We start from the raw sequence: 24,707 nt of genomic DNA, 5'->3' as shown, positions 1-24,707 counted from the left end.
TTGTCCCCATGTTCACTTGCAAACTGTAGTCTGGCTTTTTTTTGTGGTTTTGGAGGAGTGGCTTCTTCCTTGCTGAGCAGCCTTTCAGGTTAAGTCTATATACAGGACTTGTTTTACTGTGGATATAGATACTGTTTGATATTGAATCATGCATGCAATAATGTCAGACGAAAAAAGGTTGATACTAGATGACGTCACTATGGGGGTTACTTTTGTGAGTGGGAAAATGTCTCCTTGGTTGTCTCATTCCTCTTAAAGAGTTCTCATCTAGAAAGTTACTAAGGGAAAAGAACCGGGACCGTAGGTGGGAAAGGGGCTCATAATTCAGCATTGCCCATGGCAGGCAAATGCATAAAGGAAAATCCAAAATACTAATACTGACCAAAAATCATCCAAGACAAGAACTGTATTAAAAACAAAAATAATGTTGAACACCCTGCCCCAGCTGGTTTGCTGATCAACCAGGTTTGCTGATCAACCAGCCTGTTTGCTGGTTTTAGAGCATGACAGGAGGGAAAGAGTAAATGCAAATAGCTGCATTAAAACACACTACTCCATTTCTAATTAAAAAACAGTGTTGGGATTCCCCTTTCAACTTTAGTTTGCTGATAAAGACCTCCACATGCCAAAATTCCATCATTTTGACTACAGCCTTGACTGACCACTGACAATGATGGAGGGAGGGAAGGTGTGGGTGGATTAGCACAGGAGAGAAATACAGTATCATGACAGGAAGAGTCTATAGGTAGAAGGAGGGGCTGGGGCTATATAAAAGATTTTTCTTTTTTAAATGCTTTTGTCTGCCTTGACTACCCAAGGCCACAAAGGCACATTACCCTTTGCAGGCAGCCCCCCTGCCTCTGTTTCCAATATAAAATGTCACGTCCTCTCTAGGTGTCCTGCCTGTACTCGTACAGCCACTGTGGTATTTATGGTGGAGACAGTTGCTATTTTCCTTTTGGCACAATTAAATTCCAGAGTTCCTTGTTAACTATAAACTCACTTTATGTCATCATTCAATAGTTACGTCAACAAGTACCGGTACTTTGGTATCTAATGGGGCTTTTCCGCTGCACGGTACAACTCGACTAAACTTGACTGCTCGCTTTTTGGGGTTTTCCACTGCAGATAGTACCTGGTACTATCGAGTTTCCAAGTGAGCCGAGCCAATACTAAATATGATGTAAAAATCCTGCAGATCACTGATTGGTCAGGGAGAATCATCACTACCAGCGTCACTGGATTTCTGACATACAACATCAACCCGCTAGTTTTAAAGTTAGCAACAGCGATAAAAGTATCATTTGTTCATGCAAAATTTCTAATTGTGAAAAAAGAAATGGCAGTGGGCAAAACCACGCCATGGTCAATAAATGAGGTGCAGACGGTCCACTCGTCAGCAATGAGCGAAACGCAAAAGTCTTTCAGGAAGTGTATAAGTGTAGGGAAAACTTAAAAAAAAAAAAAACTTAAAAGTGACTACAGAATCATCAAGGAAAAGTGGAAGTGATTCGACCAAATGGACACTATCTAAACTGGTGAGCAATGGGAGGGAGAGTGCCCTGGACTGGCATTGATCCACGATGGAGGATGGTATGTTTTATGTTAAATCTATAATCTGCTTGAAAGCTTCATTTTAATTAGTTGACCAGCTACTGGAAGCTTGCTTCTAAAACAACCAGGCCAATTTAACTGTTAAACTTGTGTAAAATTACCATGCAACAACTGCTTTATGCATCACAATGAGCTAGTAGCTAACACCTAACAGTCGTGTTATTGTTTTGGTCAGTTTGTGTCCTATTTAAGATGATGTCACGGTAGTAGAGGCAGCGCAACTATGGTGATCAGCCTATAATCCCACCCACGTTGATGTGGCACTAAACTGCAGTGGAAATGCAAGCTCAGAAAAATAAAGCGAGTAGAGTTAAGGCGAGTCGAACCATAACAAGCTGTGGAAAAGTGCCAAAAGATGTCACGATACCAGTATTTCTGCAGTACAGGTAAGTAGCGACTCAATTCGATTCCAGCATGCTGTCTGACTGACACATGACTGTTTCCAAATGCTCACACAGAAATTTGACATATTTCACACAAAAAAATTTTTTATGCATTATTAATCAAATTAAAATTGTGACATATCGTAGTGTGATTATTAATCAGTGAAAGACTGCAATCCTAGTCTTTATGAGCTGCGTACTTTAAAGTGAATGTGTGAAGCACACCACTCCGTAAATCCAAACTCCACTGAATCATGTGCTGTGTTATATGAGATCACAGAGCAGAGCACTTATACACTATGAAATGTGTAGCACATGCAAATTATATATTTATACAGTTAAATCATAGCATTTGTGCTTCAATGATCACCCTGGGATATGCAGCAAATTGTTTATCTGGAAAAGTGAATCTTCCACCAAAAAGCATGCGTCAAAATAAAAGCTTAAAGTAAAACACTGTAGAGTAAAATTTAATATGTACTGTAGTAATATTAATAATACACAATAATAATGATTTTTTAACAACAATTACAATTATAATATACAATTACAATTTAATAATTCTACTAATACTACTACTACTATTAATAACAAAGCAATATATCACAAACAAAAGTGCTGTTTATTCTACATTCATTTGTTAAATGTTTTAAGAATTAATTTGAATAGACAGTATTTGGTGATGAAATTAAAACTTTAAAAAAATGGAAAAAACATTTATGCATACTTCATTGACGCATACGTTCTTCGTTGAGAAAGGACATGCATTTTTTTATTTAGATTGAAATGTAACTTTTTAAATATGCTAGAGGTGTGTGTTCAGTAGCATATTACCATATTAGCATATTTTTGTTTCTGTGGTATCGATACTGGTATCGAGAACATTGATATTTCACTGATATCTGTACTGACTACTGAAATGTTTGTTTCGTGACAACACCAGTGTCTCTCAAGGTCTAAAAATTACATAAAGCACCATGAAAGTAGTCCATACAACACCCTGAAAAGGTATTCGCTAATAATCTTCCTGTCCAAGGCTCTGTCGTAGCTCTCAAATCTTGTGCTTGCATTCAATTCAAAACATTCAAACATGAGAATTGCAATTGGTCACAAGATGTGCAAAAATCAATCATGTCTAACATTACTGACGTCAGACCTGGTGAGATATATCTTCACACACCATGTTTGAATGCTCACAAGCAAATTTTCAGATTTTCAGCAAATAACAACCAAGCCTAATTTCAGGCTATTCCTCTCACTAAAATACTGTATTGTTTCAGAAGACTTATACAGAATACAGTGCATATAAACTACATTTAGGTTGCTATTTTGTCCTTTTCATTACTTGACAGTATAAATCATTTACTTTGACTGTATTGGAAAAAAGCATCTCTTTTTGAGTTCCATGAAAGCATTACATTTATACAGGTTTGGAACGGCGTAGGTGTGAGAAACTGATAACAGAATTATAGTTTTTGTCAACTAACCAGCGTGGTCTCATGAAATTTACGTAAACAGGACAACATTTTTGCAATTCAAAATGTATGTGCGGTATAAAACATACCTCCCTAACTTAAAACTTTTGCCTGAACCTAACCAATAGTGTTTTAAAATATAAAAAGACATCCTTACTTTATAAATGCCTAAATGTAACCATTAGTGTTTTAAAATGCAGAAGCGAAATAAAAAAATTAAAAAAATTCTGAAGCAACCATCTAATTTCATGCCTCGTCTATGACTCCATCTAATGTTACGTGTCAGCTTCATTTCATGGCTGAACTTGAACCTCAATTCTTAGTTTTAAAAGCTCTATCGGGTGAGATACCGCACAAGCTAATTAAGTTGGAATAAGTGTATATATGCAGGTGAGTCTGTAATAAAAGCATTAAAATATATGCTTTTTCAAAATAAGTGTTTGAGTGAAAGTGTGTCGATATCATAAAATAGCAGGTTCTGAATAATAGAGAGAAAAATAAGAATTTATAAAGTCATTATCAGCCATTAAAGTCATGATCTGAGTGAAAGTGAATAAAAAACATAGTTGTTGTAGCACCACTCATTTTTCCTGGAAACTGAAGGAAATTTTACCTGGTGACACGTATAACAAGTTTTGCAAAAATTTATATAGAGTCAAGTTTTCAGTATGAGACCAGGTTGCAAATAACCCATTAAATCAACTTCTAGTAACTGATGAATGTTATCTTGGTCTGCTATATGGTCGGAAAGAAAAATAGGGCAATTGATGAAAATGAACTAGGATGCAGCACCTTCTCTTCTAAAAAACATATTTCTTTGCTGGAATTTTTGCGACAACTAATAATCTTACCATTCTAACAGCACCAGAATTAGATACATTTGAAGAGCTGCATATATCTTCTAGCATCAGAGGAACATGTACGCAAGTCATGTGCAAATACATCTACTGATGCTACTGGACACATCTTCAGTGATGTTCCTGGAATCATTGGGTGTTTCGGGTCTCTCAACATCATACACCCTCATCCAGGCGACCCAGCTGTGGCTGATCAGACCCCAGCTTGTGTCCAGTTGGCAAATCTAGCTACCCTGCCCCCATGGATCTCCTCTCTTGAGCCATAGCCATCTTGAGGCTTTCTCTGCCGCTTCAGTGGTATTGCGGATGGCTCTTCTCCTCCGCACTCCATCAATGCTTAACAGACTAAAGGCTCTGGACAGGGATCGGGCTATAAAGCCCCTGCATCCTACCTCTATTGGAAGACACCTTGCTCTCCATCCGGCTTGTCGACACTCGCTGACTAGTCCTTCGTACTTGGTAAGCTTCCTCTCAAAGGCCTCCTCCAAGCGATCTTCCCAAGGGACTGTAAGCTCCAACAGAACCACTTGTTTGGTGGACTCAGACAAGAGAACGACATCTGGTCTTAAGGAGGTCGTCACAACGTGGTTGGGGAACTTGAGTTGCCACTCCAAGTCCACCAACAGCTGCCAGTCACTCGCAGTGGCCAGGATGCCTGCAGATGTATTTGCGGCTGGTTTTGGCTGCTCTCCAGCTCTGACGATGGTGATGGCTTGTTTGGAGGGGCGGTAGCGCTTTGCCCACTCGACTCCTGTAGCAATGGCTTCAGCAATGGCCTTCAGTACCTGGTCATGCCTCCACCTGTACCTTCCCTCTCCCAGTGCCTTTGAGCAGCAACTCAGAATGTGCTCTAGGGTTCCACGCTTGGAGCACAGTGGGCATGCTGGAGACTCCACTTTGCCCCATATGTGAAGGTTTGATGGGCTGGGAAGCACATCGTATACTGCCTGGATAAGAAACTTGATCCGATGTGGCTCTGCCTTCCACAGCTCCGCCCATGTCACCTTCCTCTCGATCGCGTTCTCCCATCGTGTCCAGGCGAACTATTGCCTCATTCCTACTGTCCTGCAGGTTCTCTCCTCCTCGACCACTGCTCTCACCTCCTCCTGGACAAGGCAGCGCCTTTCCTTCCCTTTGGTGGTGTCAATGTGGGGAGTTGAAAAGGAACCCAGTCCAGCCCTGCCTCTTGTAACCACCCCCACCAGTCTTTTGTGGTGTAATCTTGCCTCTGCTTGTCGAACAGCCTCCTCAGCCTTCCACTTCCGACCAGTCCTCACTTCAACCCCAGCCGTTGCCACCTTTGGATCACTTGAGTCTCTGTATATCAACACTTCCCTAGCTCTTGTTACCTTGAACTCCTCCTCCAAGGACTTGAGCGGCAGTTGCAGTTTGTTGCGGTGCCCGTAAAGTGCGATGCTACTTAGACTTTTTGGAAGCCCCAGCCATCTTCTGAGGTGGCTGCTGACCTTCCTCTCTAGGGTTTCCACAGTCGAGATTGGCACTTCGTAGACGAGTAGTGGCCACAGGATCCTGGGAAGAATGCCATGCTGGTATAGCCAAGCTTTAAACTTCCCTGGCAATCCAGACCGGTCCACTGACTTCAGCCACATGTCCAGCTCAATGCAGGTTGACTGAATTGATGCAAAATCCCTCAGGGTGCTGTCAAACACCTTGCCTAAGCTCTTGACAGGCTTCTCAGTGATGGTCGGGATTATTACACCTCCGACACTAAACCGGGATTTCTCATCCACCTTTCCTCTTCTCAGCACCATCGATCTTGACTTGGCTGGTTTAAAATGCATCCGTGCCCACTCCATTAGCTTTTCGAGACCCTTTATAATCCACCGGCAGCCTGGAACTGATTCTGTGGTGACCGTGAGGTCATCCATAAATGCTCTGATCGGTGGCTGACGTTGAGCTGACTTCGTCTTTGGCCCTCTGCACTCTGGTTCAGCAGACTTTGTGAGCATATTCATGGCCAGGGAGAACAGAATAACGGAGATGGTACAACCTGTAATGATTCCGATCTCGACCTTGTGCCAGCCTGATGTCACTGCTCCTGAAGAGGTTCTCATCCTGAAATTGTTGTAATAGTCAGCGATGAGGTCTCTGACTCTGCTGGGGATGTGATATTTTGTCAGAGTGAGCTGCACCAACTTGTGTGGTATTGAGCCATAAGCATTTGCTATATCGAGCCACAGCACTGACAGATTGCCCTTGTTCTCTCTGGCCTCTCTGATGAGCTGTGTTACCACTCTTGTGTGTTCCAAACATCCAGACATTCCTGCTATTCCACCCTTCTGAACTGATGTATCAATAAACCTGTTCTTTGAGAGGAAGGTGCTCAGCCGGTTAGAGACAGCACTGAAGAAGATCTTAGGTTCAATACACAACAGGGAGATGATGCGGAACTGGTCTATCTTCTTGGAGTTCTCCTCCTTCGGAATCCAGACCCCTTCGGCAACTCTCCACTGTTCAGGAATCCTGCCCCTCCTCCAGATGACACGCAGGATTTTCCACAGGCGCAGCAGGAGTTTAGGACAGTTCTTGTACACTTTGTATAAAGTACCGCTTGGTCCTGGAGCAGAGCTTTCTCGACAACCTCTCGAACCTCCTTTAGCTGCAACTCTGACATGTTGAACTGCACACTTGGCCCAGGAGGATCTATCAGAGTGCTGCACTCCCCCAACTCTTGCTCTCTTGCTGGGTCGCTGTATGTTTCCTTCAGGTGATGATCAGTCTCCTCCTGAGAGCAGATCAGCTGGCCGCTACGCTTCTGCCCTAGCAGCTCCTTAGTGAACTTAAAGGGGTTGGCAATGAATGCAGCTCGCTTTCGGGCTCTTTCGCGGCGGCGCCTTCGGTGCCACTCTGCCCGACGGAGGATCCTGATCTTTTTTCATAGAATGCTCATCAGCTGCGCCAAGCCAATTCGCTCCTCCTTTCCTGCCTGCCTGTACTGCCGCTTCAGGATCTTCATCTCCTGTCTGATGTTATGGATTCTCTCCTCACGTTGGTTATTTGAGTGAGATCCTTTGGAGCCTCCTTCATTCACCTCTTCTCCGAACCGTTCATATGCAATGCTGATGATAATCGTTGTCATGGCTTGCAGTTTCCTGTTGACGTCTCCCCTGATGGTGGTCTCCAGAATCTGGTCGACATCAATGTCAAACTGGTTCCACAGTGAGGTCATGTTAGCTGCTGGCCACTTGATCCGCCTCCTCTCAGACTTGATGCTAGTTGGAGTCATTTGCAACACTTGGAGGTTCCGGGCACTGTGGGGTGACTCCGGGCCTGGCTCCTCCTGCGTCTCACCAGGTTGAACACCTGTGCGTTGTGTTGGTCCTGTCCCCACCAGACACTTCATCCTCCCTTGGTGGATCTTTAGGCCTCGCTTGTTCTTACAGATTTTGCCACATGTACACTGCTGTCTCGTAGTCGTTTCTCCGTTGCCTTGTTCTAATGCCGTTGTGTCCGTCCAGTTGGTGTGCTCATCCTCCCCCCCTCTCGGGCACCCCTGGGGGTATTTTTTCATTAGGTTCATCGTAGCTTGTTGTGGGAGTCCCCCTCACAAAAGACACAGATTGGGTTGCCAGCCCGTTCTGCCCTGGTTGCCGTCTCTCCGAGCTGTCACCGACTCTCCGGTAGTCACCACACTTTTCGTGGTTGTCAACCAGTCTTTCCTGGTTGTCACTGATTAGATCAGGTTAAAGCTGTGCAAATACATCTACTGATGCTACTGGACACATCTTCAGTGATAAGTCACTGTATTTCATTTGACTGGGATTTGATAGTGCACCAAACTGCAGGCATTCACTCCAGGAGATATCACTTACTGTGAAGACAGGACCACAGCAGGTGAAGAGGATGACAAATCCGACTATCCGAGTCCTACTTCACAAATTTGTAATGATTGTCACCCTTTTGAGAGCCACATACCTTAAATACACTATAGGAATGTGAAGAGTAACAGATAGAGTGTCAAGAAAAAAAAAATCTATTATGTCCATATATAAAAAAAAAAAAAAAAAAAAGGAAATTAGAGGAGATACACTGGAAAGATAAATCTGGCCAATAACTTTATGGCCTTAAAAACTATTTGAACACTTAACCGACACTTAAAAATATACAAATTAAATTGCATTACACAACAAAATATCAAACCAAGTGACTTCTGCAAACAAGTGATGATAGATTTATCTCAGAACTAACTTTTCTTTTTAGATTTGATAAAAAAATTACAAAAAAATGACAATGGTTTGTAAACATATGTTCTAAGAATATCTATTATTTTGCTAATTAAAACCTAACAAACATCATCTTGGGAAGTAATATGCTTGAGAAGTGTGCTTGTGCTATATTTCTTTAAGATAAATTGCACTTGGCTTGATATATTTTTATCTAATGTAATGACAGTGATTTATTTTTAAGAATGTCCTAAGTGTCCAAATACTTTATGGGGCCACTGTAGAAACAAATAATGACAAGAAAATAGTGCCTCTCTCTCAAATACACAAACCTACATTCACCTGCACAAACTCCACACTTCTCGATTGTTTAATTTCCCTTTTCTGCGTTTTTCCAGGTATACAACATTTAACAAGACCTGAAACATTATTGCATTAGGTCCTTAACATATTTTGCTGATTCAATTTCACCCATCTTTACACACTTCCTCCTCCTCCTCCCTCCTCCTGCTCGCTCGCTCTCTCTCTCTCTCTCTCTCTCTCTCTCTCTCTCTCTCTCTCAGCCAAGGGCCTTCCCCCTCTAACCAACATTGCTATTTTGGGTGAGTGCACCTGTCATTCTCACATTCCCCTCTGCTGCTGACTGGCAGATAGTTTAGAGGCTCATTCAGAGCAGAAGAAAATACCTGATCCCCCAGCCAACACAGAAAACCAACTTATTTCTCATCTCATTAACAATAATATCCCACCTACAACTATTTCAATCATTCAGACAAGTTACACAATGTACTACGACTACAGAAAGGACTTAGAAAAGGACTTAGTTAAAGAAACAACACAATAATTTATTACACACAGTACAGCTATAAAAATGGTGTGCATAAATTGGTTGATGATGTGGATTAGGGATGCACCGAAATTTCGGCCGCCGAAAATTTTCGGCCGAAAATGGCACTTTCGGCACTTTCGGTTTTCGGCCGAAAGAGAAAAAAGGCTGAAAATATGAGCCGAAAATATATACCTCCTCGCTCCGCCCCTCAGTGCTCAGATTTCAATCTGGATCGATGTAGCCCTTATCACAGCTGTTAGATAATTCCACAACGGCGCTACCAAACAAAGGCGATCATGTCAGCGGTGTGGAAATTCTTCAAAGTTTCTGATAAGGACATCAAATTTGCGATCTGCAGTGTTTGTCACAACAGAAAAATGTCACAACTAGCGCAGCTACACCACAACTTCAGACGTATTTATATCTGAACTATGCCAGAAGCGACAATCCCCTTGACTACGGGCGCATAAACAAACACCGCTTTCCTTTGATTGCGCACAGGTATTTATCTGCCCAAGCACCAGCACAGAGAGTGAGAGACTGTTCAGTGCAGCATCTCATGTTCTTGATGAGCTTTCTGAAAGGAGAGACTGTCAGAAAGTTTAGCAACTTTTGTTCTTGAAGAGAAACCTGTCACTTGTAGTTAAATAGAAAGCGGTCCAATATGATGTGTATAGCAATTACATTACACTTGTTCTTCACTTGAGGATACATCTGTCGTTTACAGTTGAGGTTGGATTTAGTTCAATTACTGCTGTTTTGCACAATCATTTTCACTTAAAGTGTACATACGTTTACATAAACAGAATATAGCACTGATCTATATATATAATTATATATTATAGTTATATATAGATCAGTGGAATAGAGGCCATTCTGTGTTCTGCCTGTTGTTTTAATTAAAATTACTGTTGCATAACTTTTTGAAAGATGCTAGCTAAGTTCATTACTTGACTGTTGTTGTGCATATAATAGTTTTCTTAAACTTTACATTATTTGGATAATTGTTAATAAAATCTGTAAAATTAGATTTTTACAGAACTGAAAGAAGAATAATATTTAATATAGTTTTAATATATTTTTTGTCCAATTTTGTTGTGCTACTTTCAATAAAAGTGTGATTTATTTTATTGGTTTGTAGTTTTTCAATTCAGATTAATTAAATTCATGAAATTAATGAAAAAGTATCAAATTAATACAATTATACACAAATTTTTTTTTTTTTTAAATAGGTAAAAATTTCGGTTTCGGTTTTCGGCCAAGTGCATCCTGGATTTTCGGTTTCGGTTTCGGCCCAGAATTTTCATTTCGGTGCATCCCTAATGTGGATATACAGTGAACTGTAATTTGCATAGTATGTGATAAAATTGCCCATTGGAAAACCAAACGTCTGACAAAACTAAAAAATATTTTTATATCAGGTATAACAATGGACTTAAAGCACAGTGTACCACAGTGCAAAATGTACCCAACCTATGTTAATTAAATTCTTTCTCACAGCCTGATCAACTTTACAGAACTATCCTATCTCTCCCGGAGTCAATGGTCTACATGAGAGGCACTTATGAATCTTCTCAACGCTGATGCAGTTACACCAACAGTTGAAAACATCTATAGAGCACTTAAACACATCTGCAATTGTATGAGTCATAATCACGACTGCAAGTTAATTCAAAGTTAGTATTTTCATCAGATTTATTGAACATGGGGTGGTTAAGTCTTTGTTTAGATAAATGTAAAAAAGCCTAATGAATCATTGTTTCAACTTTTTCAAGAGTCTCACATGGATATTAATGATTATTAATTCCATATGAAATCAAAATGTACCCTATTTTGCTTTCCTAACACATACTCTTGGTCTTATTGTGAATGATTCATGAAAAAAAAATTGTCTTCATAAATGAAATGTTACCCAATCCACCCTTTAACATGAAATTATTTTGTCTGCATCACTAAACCCTTTTATTTTTTAACCTCTTCCCTGCAAAATTCTAAGTTACTGTTGTAACCTCCATTCCCCGATGGAGGGAAAGAGACGTTGTGTCAAATGAAGCGATACTTGGGGTCTTTCTTGGAGGCCTTGGTTACCTCTGAACTTGAGAAAAGGCCAATGAGAAATTGGCAGACAGAATTTGCATGTCCCTCCCCCAGACATACAGGTATAAAAGGAGGGAATCGTGTATCTGTCCATTCAGGTTTTGCACTGAGTCGTCGAGAATAAGGTTCAGCCATTACAGTGGCTCGGTACAGCGTCGTGGCCGGGGGGCATCAGGGTACGGAGGTTACAACAGTAGCCTAGACGTTCCCAGACTGTCGCTCGCTCGACGTTGTGTCAAACAGAAGTGACACTAGGGGTCCCTATTTAATCACGCCATGCGCTGAACAGTGTACGTGAACTGCTGGCGCAGATGCGGGTAGGCAGTTGCGTGCCAAAGCAGCAGGCTACGTCAGACTGCAAGTACCCTTCCCCAATGTCACATAAAAACATCATAAGCTTTTTAGATTCCTGGCATCCCGAAGGGGGGGAACAAGCGACGTGCCAAGCATGGGAGTAGACTGTGCCAGCCGCGCCTTTTCTCTCTCCATGTTTCTCGCATAGAGTTAAAGTGACCATTTAACGCTATAACACGCATCGGGGAAGGCGTACTTTTCCAACTCCTATTCTTTCAGGGGGAAAAGACCCCGTGGAGACCACATCCTGCCTTGGCTAGGGGAAGGTTAAATGTGGCGAATACATCACATGGGAATCCCCACATGGGATTTAAAAGGGTATTTAAAATAATTAATTCCAGTCCCACCACATTGATAACAAGTATTTTGACTTCATTAAAACACAGTAAATACATGAATAAATATAGTGAACATGACCAAGTAATGAAAGAAATTGTCTTTTGTCATTACAAATAGAATGTGGCATGAACATGAATCCATTTTTTTAACATCAAAATACTCCTAATGAACAGTGTATAATTACCCAGTCAAATGTAATGATAAATGACTTATAAACTACAAAAGTTAATAACTACTAAATAAATAAATACAAAAATTCAATTACTTTGTTTTCATGTATTCATGATAGTGTCACGTAAAAGCTATGAGACTGGGAAATTTGCATTCTTATTTGAGTGATAAGTAATATACAGTACACACATTTTGAAATACACATACACCAACTCGCACTGTAGCATTACAGTAATGGACTCATTTGCTTGACATCGTGGGGAAATCAAAAGAAATCAGCCGAGTACTCAGAAAGAAATTCTGGACCTCCACAAGTCTGGTTCATCCTCGGAAGCAATTTCCAAACACCTTTAAAAATTCCTGTACTGAAGAATGCCACATTCATCTGTACAAACAAAAGTATTTAAGTATAAACACCATGCAGCCATCATACCACTCAGGAAGGAGAGGCATTCTGTCTCCTAGAGATGAGCTTAGTTTGGTGTGAAAAGTGCAAATCAATCCCAGAACAACAGTAAAGGACCTTGTGAAGATGCTGGAGGAAACAGGTAGGCTAGTATCTAAACTCAGCAAAAAAAAAGAAACATCACATAAAAGAACATAAAAGGTTTCAACAACTAAGACATAAACTAAACAAGATTCACAGACATGTGACTGACTGAAATAGAATAATGTGTCCCTGAACAAAGGGTGTTTCAAAATCAAATGTAAAAGTCAGTATCTGGTGTGGCCACCAGCTGCATTAAGTACTGCTTTGCATCTCCTCCTCATGGACCGCACCAGATTTGCCAGTTCTTGCTGTGAGATGTTACCCCAGTCTTCCACCAAGGCACTTGCAAGTTCCTGTACATTTCTGGGGAGAATGGCCCTAGCCCTCACCCTCCGATCCAACAGGTCCCAGACGTGCTCAATGGGATTGAGATCTGGGCTCTTTGCTGGCCATGGCAGAACACTGACATTCCAGTCTTGCAGGAAATCATGCACAGAACGAGCAGTATGACTGGTGGCATTGTCATGCTGGAGGGTCATATCAGGATGAGCCTGCAGGAAGGGTACCACATGAGGGAGGAGGATGTCTTCCCTGTAACGCACAGCATTAATAATTCCTGCAATGACAACAAGCTCAGTCCAATGATGCCGTGACACACCGCCCCCAGACCATGAGGGACCCTCCACCTCCAAATCAATCCCACTCCAGAGTACAGGCCTCGGTGTAATGCTTATTCCTTCGATGATAAATGCGAGTCCGACAATCACCCCTGGTGAGACAAAACCGCAACTCGTCAGTGAAGAGCACTTTTTGCCAGTCCTGTCTGGTCCAGCGAAGGTGGGTTTGTGCCCATAGGCGACGTTGTTGCTGGTGATGTCAGGTAAGCACCTGCCTTACAACAGGCCTACAAGCCCTCAATCCAGCCACTCTCACCCTATTGCAGACAGTCTGAGCATGGATGGAGGGATTGTTCATTCCTGGTGTAACTCGGGCAGTTGTTGTTCCCATCCTGTACCTGTCCCGAAGTTGTGATATTCAGATGTACCGATCCTGTGCAGGTGTTGTTACACGTGGTCTTCCACTGCGAGGACAATCAGCTGTCCCTTCCTGTCTCCCTATAGCGCTGTCTTAGGCGTCTCACAGACCGGATATTGCAATTTATTGCCCTGGCCACATCTGCAGTCCTCATACCTCCATGCAGCATGCCTAAGGCACATACACGCAAATGAGCAGGGACCCTGGGCATCTTTCTTTTGGTGTTTTTCAGAGTAAGTAGAAAGGTCTCTTTAGTGTGCTAAGTTTTTATATCTGTGACTTTAATTGCCTACTGTCTGTAAGCTGTTTGTGTCTTAATGACCGTTCCACAGGTGCATATTCATTCATTGTTTATGGTTCATTGAACAAGCATAGAAAACATTGTTTAAACCATTTTCAATAAAGATCTGTAAAGTTATTTGTATTTTTACAAAATTATCTTTAAAATACAGTTTCCTGAAAAAGTGAGTTTATAGCCACAGTAAATCTAGATATAACCTGAAAGGCTGCTCAGCAAGGAAGAAGACAATGCTCCTTCCACATTTCAAATCTTTTAGAATTTCCAAAAAAAAGAAGAGATAACAAAATTCTAAATAGTCTTTACAAAACTGCATTGGAGCCCAATCCCACAGACACCAATGCAGTGGTGTCTGAGGGATCTTCTATGAAAATATTACAATATTTTATAGAGCTTATCAATTGAGTGCAGTTGGATATGAATGTTATAAGATGATCTGTTCATTTTTAATCATAATAACAGATATATATATATAGATAGATAGAGAGATAGATAGAGAGAGAGAGAGAGAGAGAGAGAGAGAGAGAGAGAGAGAGAGAGTAACCATCATCATGATATCTTGCATCCGGAAAGCGGTGACCTGCGTAGCAAATAGCAACTTCATACAGTCTGACGCTGCGTTTCCACTGGCGCGGAAGAAATCCGCACAAAGCCACTCTCAACGGCTAGGGAACCTTGACACTTGGCTTCCATAGGAAGGAATTGAAAGCGCATGCTCACATTCGCTCAGCAGTGGAAACATACTATAAGAAAGCCAAACTGCTGGTGTTTTTAGCAACACAAATGTCTAGATGTAGAACACAGGCTAAATATCGAAAATTACAAAAAAAAGCTTATCGTCGATATCGTGGAGTTTATCACGATAAATATTGATATCGTTTTATTGCCCAGCCCAAGCTCCAAAAAAGCTACAGTTTGCAATAAAAGATCTTTATTTTTGGAGAAATTACCACTGGAAAAGGGTGAGGCTTGCAAGCCAAAGAGCACCATCCGAACTGTGAAGAATGGGTGTTGCAGTGTGTTTCTGTCATGTTTCCAATGACTTTTATTTTAAAGTAATTTTTGTCCTCTGTCTTCCGTTTCCCCCAGACTACATTTCCCATAATGCACTGCCCTAATCCCTGCCATCTGTTCCCCATTGTTCTCACCTGTTCTCCATTCCCTCATTAGCCCTTGTGTATATAAATATCCACTGGTCTCCCCCCCCAATTGTCAGTTCTTGTATTGTGATGTTTGTTGCTATTTTAGTTCACGTTTTGAACCACGGCTCTGCCCTTTGAGCCTCCCAAAGCTGTGCTCATGGACAAGGAGAAGAAGGACTCCTGCTCCCCAGTCGCTGCCAGTGCTCACGACCACGGAGGTCAGTTCCCCAGTCGTTGCCAGTGCTCATGACCACAGAGGTCAGTTCCCCAGTCGTTGCCAGTGCTCACAATCTGAGGTCATTCCCCAGTCACTGCCATTGCTCACGACCACGGAGGTCAGTTCCCAGTCGCTAACGGCTCTGCCCTCAGTCTTTCACAGCTCCACCCTCAGTCTTCTATGGCTCCGCCCTCCTTTCTATGAGTTTGCTCAAATATGCTGACCAGGCAGCTTTTAGTGCCTGTTTGTAGCTACGGACACTATCCTTATTAAGACAATGAGCAAAATTACTAGAGAGGAGAGCGGCACATTCCCTGGAGGGATGGAGTCTGGCTCACTTTAGCAGGTCAGGTCTAGTCCAAAAACTCTTCCAATTGTCTATAAATCCTATGCTATTCTCCAGACACCCCTCAGACATCCAGCCATTCAGTGAGACTAATCTACTATAAACCTCGTCACTACGATGAGCAGGGAGGGGGCCAGAGCATATTACAGTGTCTGACATTGTCTTTGCAAGTTCACACACCTCTTTAACATTATCTCTACTGAAATCCGACTGGCAAAGCCGGAAATCTACATTTAGCATTAGCCAGCACTTGTAAATTTGATCTGATGTCAGATGCTCGAGTCCCAGAAATGCATTTAACAATAGTGGCTGGAGTCTCTATTTCCACATTCTTTACAATAGAATCACCAATTATAAGGGCTTTTTCAACATGATTCTCAGTGGGTGCATCACTGAGTGGGGAGAATCGATTGGAAAACCTAACAGGAACGGGATTGTTGTACTAGCCCCATCTGAAACACTATCTACCAGCTTCTCTTTCTCACTGACCTCAACTAGCGTTCGGATGCGTGTCCCTAACTCATTAACCTTATCCGTCAGCCAGACTAATTCCTCACATTTATCACATGTGATTCCCTCACTGCTGACAGAAGATGCTATCATAAACATGGGATATGCAATGCAAGAAGAAATAACATGAGCGAATGCCATGACTTAACGCAATTGTTTGTTGTTGTTGGTTGTTCCTGAGAGGTGAGGGTATGAGATCGATGTGAATCCCTCAAGCAATTGTTTGTTGTTATGGTTGTTCTTGATAAACGGTCATTTGAGATTGATGAAATAATCCTTGTGACACAGAGGATCAAATTGGGTGTGTGCTGTAAAGTGCAGGCAGTTTAATCACGCTAAAAAAAGAAAGCGGATGCACGTAGAAAACGCACACAGTTGAATCACGATAAGAGAATAATATGGGGGAAAACCCGATGCTCGCTGAAAAATTTTAAGGATTACCAGCTGAAAACAGAGAGATAAGCGATGCTAAAAAAGTCAGCAGGCTACAAACACAGACTCGAGCTAGGTGCCAGCACCAACAGGTAAAAAACACACAGATGATACAGTAGAAAAGTGGAAAATCCCAAAACACACAATAAAATGACAAAGCACAAAACTAGGAATGTATGAGAATAAGAATAAGCAATGCTAAGCAGGCTAGCAGGCTACAAACACTTGTGCTGCGTGCCATCAGCAACAGGAAGCGTTGAGGCTCGGTTGCAAATGGGTCTTTCAAATGGATAATGACCCCAAGCATACCTCCAAAGTTGTGGCACAATGGCACAAGGACAACAAAGTCAAATGGTAAAAGGTCTGCACTTATATAGTGCCTTTGTTAACCTTAGAGGTTACCAAAGCGCTTTACACTGTGTCCCATTCACCCATTCACACACACATTCACACTCACACTCATACACCAATGGCGGCAGAGCTGCCATGCAAGACGCTAGCCTGCCATAGGGAGCAATTTGGGGTTCAGTGTCTTGCCCAAGGATACTTCGGGCCGGGAATTGGAATGCCAACCCTGCGATTAGCGGCCTAGCCGCTCTACCACCTGAGCCACAGCCCTGTATTGGTGTACACCAAGGTATTGGGTTGGCCATAACAAAGCCCTGACCTAAATCTGATAGAAAATTTGTGGGCAGAACAAAAAAAGTGTGTGCGAACAAGGAGGGCTACAAACCCATGACTCAGAATCAGTTACACCAGCTCTGTCTTGAGGAATGGGCAAAAAGTCCAGAAATTTATTGTGAGAAGCTTATGGAAGGCTACCCAAAACGTTTGACCAAAGTTAAACAATTTATAAATAATAACAAATTGTATCTAAACTTCTGACCCACTGGGAATGTGATGAAAGAAATAAAAACGGAAATGAATAATTCTCTCTTCTATTATTTTGCCATTTCACATTCTTAAAATAAAGTAGCGATCCTATTTGACCTAAGACAGGGAATATTTTCTATGATTAAATGTCAGGAATTGTGAAAAACTGAGATAAAATGTATTTGGCTAAGGTGCATGTAAACTTCTGACTTCAGCCATAGTCTGTTGGGGCCGAGGTGTAGATTTGTTCATCTGCGGGCTAAGTAAAACATAAGCCTAAGGGAGACTGTTGCTTTACACAGTCAAGACAAGGAATCTTCTAAATAGCTCATGCCCTAATCCTACTTTGGACACAAACACTGAAAATAAAATTATTCACCATCTCGCTCTCTGTCCATGAAGGGTCTCCTGTGATGGACTCCCCCTGTGACCCTCTCTGCATAACTAAAAGTGCTTTTAGATACTTTTCTCCACATTTCCTCATTTCTGTGCCTTTCTTTAGAGACAAAACTTATATACGTACAACATTTTAAAGGCTGCCGGTCCCTAACATTCAACAGGACAAAAAACAAACATTGGAACAACACGAGGTTGAGTAAATGCTAACAGAAGTTATTTTCTATTGAACTGTCCCTTTAAAGAGAAACACATCATATAAATGCGAGCTCCAAAGCCCTGGATACTCAGATATAAATGAGGATGAAATGATGCTCCAAAATGCCAGCCTCCAAATTGCTAATGATTTTCTAAACTTATCTCTCCTTTTGCCCATCTTCTATTCACTATTACTCAAGCACATATCAATTCACGTTCATTTATGAGTGATTACATAGTCTAAGTCACAATAATAAGTTGCTTTTAAGCCTCATGTGCAAGACACGTGCACACACATGTAAAAACACATGCAGGCCTTGTCCTCCCTATGGATTCAGGCAAAGACGAAGTAGGACACAGACTCTCTCGCTCTCCCTGAGTGTCAGGCGCTTATAGTGGTGAAACTATAAAAGGAATCTGCTTTTGGAGCCTGGAATCCAAATACCCCCTGGAAAAACACTCCAACACCCCTGATGCTATTCTCGCAACTCCTCTATCTACCCCTTATTTTCATCTCTCTGTCCTTAGACCTTACACCATATCTAAACCGCAAGCAAGATATGTGTTGTGACTTGGCAAACAACGTTAATGTAGCCATCTTCATCCATTTTTATGGACACAATGAGCATTCTAGTTTGTTTTATTGTGCCACAAGCAGTGTAGATGGGGTGTAACTTTGCCTTTCTTATTATGGAAAATGTGGGGCTTTCCTTAAAGCAGAGGTCCCCAACCCCCCGCGACCCAGTACCGGGCCATGGAAGAGTGGCTACCAGGTTACGAGAATGTTCTGGGAAAAATTTCTGTGCAGCACTGATATACACACTTTGCTCTTTATGAGGCACTATCCAAATTTACATAAACGGCACGACTTCAGAAAATATTGGTTCCACTCTTCCTATAGATGAATTTAATGTTTACAAACAAACGCTCCACCCAGCCCTTTCCTTGTTCTTTTGTTGCCCAATAAGAACTGCTGTCTATGGGCTTAAATTGTGCTGAAACTACCAAAAAAGTGCTGTTTTGGGGGTTGAAACACCCCGTTTCCCACAGACTGTTAGAGATTAGGGCTTCTTTAAATTTCCACTATATCGTTACATCAGGAAAACAATGGATTTTACATAAATGATGATAATCCACGGATCACCGTTATTGTTATTGTCATTGTCTGCTCTATTAGACTGAATTGACCCACAGCAGCTGTTGGTGGATATGAACTTTTTACAAAGAAATCACGCAAACTCTGATCGCAAACGGTTTTTAATTTCCAAAGTGCTGCTGCTGTGACAGATAGGAGGTAAAATACGATCTAAAGATTATATGATCAACACCACCTACTATGATATAACAGGAGGAACAGATCCTGTCTCCACCACTGCAGAACATGGACTACTGTTTGTGAAAGGATAAGTGAATAAAAATAATGTCATACATCTAAAATTATATCTTTGCATTTTTTTAATGCAGTAAATAATATTGTTCAATCTAAACAGCTGTTATGTTATGGAATATGATCATATTGAAGAATATAATTATTCATGCTTTTGTATGTGGGTTAATAATTTAAGCAGTAAAGACACATATTGCATGTCTAGTGGTAGTTTTTATTTTTATATATCACATTTCTTAGGCTTTAAAATTGTTTTAAACATGTGAGGATGTTGATCAACCTGTTACATGTTCGACATGATCATACAGGCTCATTGAAACAAGTTTAAACTTGTTTTGCCGCTATTTCAGAAAAAAACCCACATACTTTCTTCACTGTAAACCATAGATATTCCTTTATAATAACTTTTATTAACATTAAAATACATTTTTACATTCTATTAAGCTTAAAAGATTATTTAAACTGCAGCGATGCCTATTTCCACAATTGAAATATGCTGCCGGAAATGGGGTTTCCTGCGGTGTAACGTCAGAGTAATTTAATCTATAGCCAGTGTTAACATGAGTGTGAAACTAATGTCACCAGCAAAATATGCAGCTTAAAGGAATAGTTCACCCAAAAATGAAAATTCTGTCATCATTTACTCACCCTCATGCCAAATGAAGATTTTTAGAAGAATATATCAGCTATTTGGATCCATACAATACAAGTGAATGGGTGGGTGCCAAAATTTTAAGCATCAAAATCCACATAAGGGCAATGTAAAAGTACTACAGATGACTCCAGAGGTTAAATCAATGTCTTCAGAAGAAAAATGATAGGTGTGGGTGAGAAACAGGTCTATATTTAAAGGTTATTTTTATTTTAAAAAGATGTACTCCTTAAAAATGAATTGTAATTTTGAAACCAATGTCTAAAATCATGACCACTCACATTAAACTTAAAACTCCTGTCATATCAGTAACCTTATAAAAGCTATATTATTCTACATGGAGAGGGTCCGCACACGGGGGCTGCCATGTTAGCATCATGCGACCAGCTGAATACTACTGGCTTTGATTTGACTTCCACTCATTTATTTAATTAATCATGGCTTACTTTGAAAAGTGAAATTCTTCAATGACATCAGTAACTGAAAACAATTGCATTTGAATGATGCTGCATCCACACCACTAGGTTTCACTGGAAGTCCATGACAACATTAACAAAAACTTACTAAGTTCACCGTTAAGTCATTTTTTCAATATAAATGTTCCTTCCTGCTCAGTCAATCTCCATTTCAGTTTCATTTTCCCATTCGTCTTAATGCTTATTGCACCCTACTGGGCAGAGAGGAGAATATATGATAAAAATTACTTAAATATTGACCTTTTTCTCACCCACACCTATCATTTCATATCTGAACACATGGATTTAACCACTGGAATCTTATTGATTACTTTTATGCTCCCTTTATGTGGAATTTGAAGCTTCAACATTTTGGCACCCATTCACTTCCATTGTGAGGACCTACAGAGCTGAAATATTATTTTTTAAATCTTCATTTATGTTCTGCAGAAGAAAGAAAGTCACTTCTGGGATGCCAGGAGGATGAGTAAATCATAAGAGAATTTTCATTTTTGGGAGAACTTTCCCTTTATTAAACCCTATAGTATGTCCTGATGAAAATCTGAAACTGCAAATAGGTTTCTTTGAGGGTTAGCATGGGGGATAGAAAATACCATTAGCACAGAATAATAACAAAATAGAAGTAAATGGAAAGTCTCCACCATGAAAGAAGAAGAGAAAAAAAACAAGCATGAGTGTGTGCTCTTTGAGTCTAGGGTATTATGTTGGCCAGACCAGGGTCAATGTGTGTATGAACGCCTGTTAGGCTATATTTATTGGATAATAAGAAGATGTCTTTAAAGTTTTGCACACCATCTGATACTGAACATCAGGTGGAGACAATGAAACACTTTAGAAACTAAATACTATCAATTTATACATGAGAGCAAAAAGAAAGCCACTGGTCAAAGACCACTATTCTTAGCTTTCATTTGGAAACTTCTGATGCCTGCAAATAATAGCTTTCAACTCAGACAAATCAATCTCAACTAGTCAACTAGTTACCTTCCCGGAGACAATACAAAAATGTCTGTTTATGCACGTATGGGCAGAACAGCAAAGCTCTGTTTTGGCGTCTCATGAGGAATATAAAAGTTGACCATTGATCATTAAGGCATGAGAGATTCTTTGCTGCATTTTCATCCACATCACTCTCTTATTAGCTTTCCTAAAAGAGGCATGAGGGTGTATTACCATTATCCTAATGAGATATCTGTGGTTCTGAGTGGACAAATGGATTGACAGCTTTCCAGACAGACATCTCAACAATGTTGTTAAGCAATTACGTAAGGGATAATGTAGTCAGACAAAGTCAGAAGTTCATTATCACAAAATAAACCATGAGTTTGATCAGGACCACGGACCAGTCATTATAGAAAAATATTGCTCATTTATTGTGTAATTTTTGTGACTATCTTAAAGGAATAGTTAACTCAAAATATTACAATTCTCTCATAATTTACTCACCCTCATGCCATCCAAGATATGCATGACATTCTTTCATCTACTGAACACAAACAAATATTTTTAGAAGAATATCTCAGCTCTGTAGGTCTTGCAAGTGAATGGTGTGAGAGCTTTGAAGATCTAAAAGCACATAAAAGCAGCATAAAATTAATCCATACAGCTTCAGTGGTTAAATCCATGATTTAGAACAAATATGATAGGTATCAGATATAATTCGCTACTTTCACTTTCTTCTTTTGTTTTTTGATGATACACATTCTTCATGAAAATCGGCACTGTCTGGTCAAAGGTTGAAATGTTTTGTAAAAAAGGACTTGATTCTCACCCACACCTATCATTTCGCTTCAGAATCATGGATTTAACCACTGATGTTGTATATATTACTTTAATGCTGCATTTATTTGCTTTTTGGAGCTTCAAAGTTCTGGCCACCAGCCACTTGCATTGTATGGCCCTACTGAACTGAGAAATTCTTATAAAAATCTTCAGTTGTTTTCCACAGAAGAAAAAAGTCATGCACATCTGGAATTGCCTGAGGGTGAGTAAATGATGAGAGAATTTTAATTTAATTAAATGAAACTAACTCAATTCCTGCTTCTTTGTTTCCTTTTCAAAATTGCTGTCCTTTCCTTTTCACTTTCTTTCACTCACTCACTCACACACTCAAACTGTTAGACCAATATTTATCACTAACTTTAAATTCCTGGTCATCTCCCTTGTGTTTGTCCCCTTTCCTTATAACTGTCCTTTTTTATTATTATAATTTTTTATTCTATAGATGGTCTAAGCAGCCCTTCCTTTGCCCTGCTCTTTCTCTCACTATCTCAGTTTGAGAGATCAGAGGGCAGAGGCCAGCTGTTCCCCCTCAAGGTGCAGGCCTGCTTGTTGCATCTTCCTCACCCATTCTAAAAGTCTCATCTTTCCTAATGTAAAAATAGATAATGATGCAAAGAGATGCACCAGTCACTGTCTATCTACACACAGTCATATCCTTCAACTATCCAAATGACAGATTCTTCTAGCAGAGAAAAGGGGAAATTAATTTACAGTCATCAATGAAAAAAGCAGGGCATATCCTTCATTAAAGATGTCATCCATCACGGAGTTGTTAGGCAGATTATCAAAGCCCATAAGCAGGTCAAAAGACATGTGGGCCACAATTAAAAATAGTCAACTAAATACATGGTGAGAACCAAAATGTAATGCAAAAATGACCATCGCAAGTTGTCCAAAAGACCCAGTGTAGAAGAGCAGTAACAATTTAATAATAATTTTATATAGGCAATGTGCAAATAGCAATATATGCTACTTACATTAAGTATAAATAGGAACAAAAGTATCTTCTTTGCACTAAGTGCAAATAGTGTTAATATTAGTGTTAAATAATTTAATACTACATTCAGTATAAGGGCATCATTGCAGCTTCATTATTGTGTTTATTGAGTTCAACAGACACCCTACAACAATCCCTACCCCTAAACCGAACCATATTTTACTAAAATTAACCATGATTTTATAACAGTAACCATAGTAATACCATGGTATTTTGTAGTAAATTCAAAGTAACCACAAAATTAATCATGATTACCGGTACTATAATAACTCTATTTAATATTCCTGAAGTAACACCATGGTTAACTGCATTAAAACTATAGCTTTCACCCACAAAACATGGTAATTAAAATATATAGTAAACTAGGTTTAATTTGACCTGGATCAAACCCTTCTCTCAACTTCATGACCTTAACTGTGATCAAATCACAGTTTTTTTTTTTATTCATTAAATGATTTTTTATTCACAGTTTTTTCAATTTGTATTTATTATTATAAGTATTATTAAAGGAAATATATAGTTTGTCTTCAATTACTGAGTTTCCATCAGACTACTTGAGTGCAAATAGCCGTGCTGTGTGGCAGGTGCTATTTATACCTTGTGCAATCAATCATTTAATATAATTTAATAACCCAGCCAATCTGAAAAAACCACGAGGGTTTGGATCGGGAATTCAACATTTAAAAATATCACTTGGGGAGGTAGCATGTGTCAAGCGTTTGACAAATAAATAAGCATGCACATGAGCAAATGAACAGATCTTCAAGCACATACACATGCAATAACATTCCTAATATTTCTATTAGATTGATTCTGAAGAACTGTTTCAAACTCCCTTATTAATAGGATAAATCACCCAATAATGAAAATTCTGTAGAAGCCTAATTCATACACCCTCATGTCGATCCAAAACAGTATGACTTTTTGTCAGTGGAACACGACAAGAGGTGCTAGTCTCAGTCACGATTCACCATTTATTGCATCTTTTTTTTCCCATACAATGAAAGTCAATGGAAACTGGGAACATTATATCTAACATCTCCTTTTTGTGTTCCACCGACGGAAAAAAAAGTCACTCAGGCTTGGAATAACACAGGGGTGAGTAAATTATGACACAAGTTTCATTTTTAGGTGAACTATTTTTTATGATTCAACTTTAAGCCCCCGCAGACC

General features: G+C 40.1%; 1 protein-coding gene across 2 annotated transcripts in view; it reads right to left on the bottom strand.

Annotated features, from left to right (window-relative positions):
- The window catches only part of LOC127622932 (ryanodine receptor 1-like), a 144,363-nt gene that overhangs the window by 119,363 nt on the left and 293 nt on the right, over nt 1-24,707 (bottom strand). The gene's annotated exons all lie outside the window — the stretch shown is intronic.

Source organism: Xyrauchen texanus, chromosome 29 (genome assembly GCF_025860055.1).
Source record: "Xyrauchen texanus isolate HMW12.3.18 chromosome 29, RBS_HiC_50CHRs, whole genome shotgun sequence".
Classification (NCBI taxonomy): domain Eukaryota; kingdom Metazoa; phylum Chordata; class Actinopteri; order Cypriniformes; family Catostomidae; genus Xyrauchen; species Xyrauchen texanus.
This window is presented reverse-complemented; position numbering and strand designations above follow the sequence as displayed.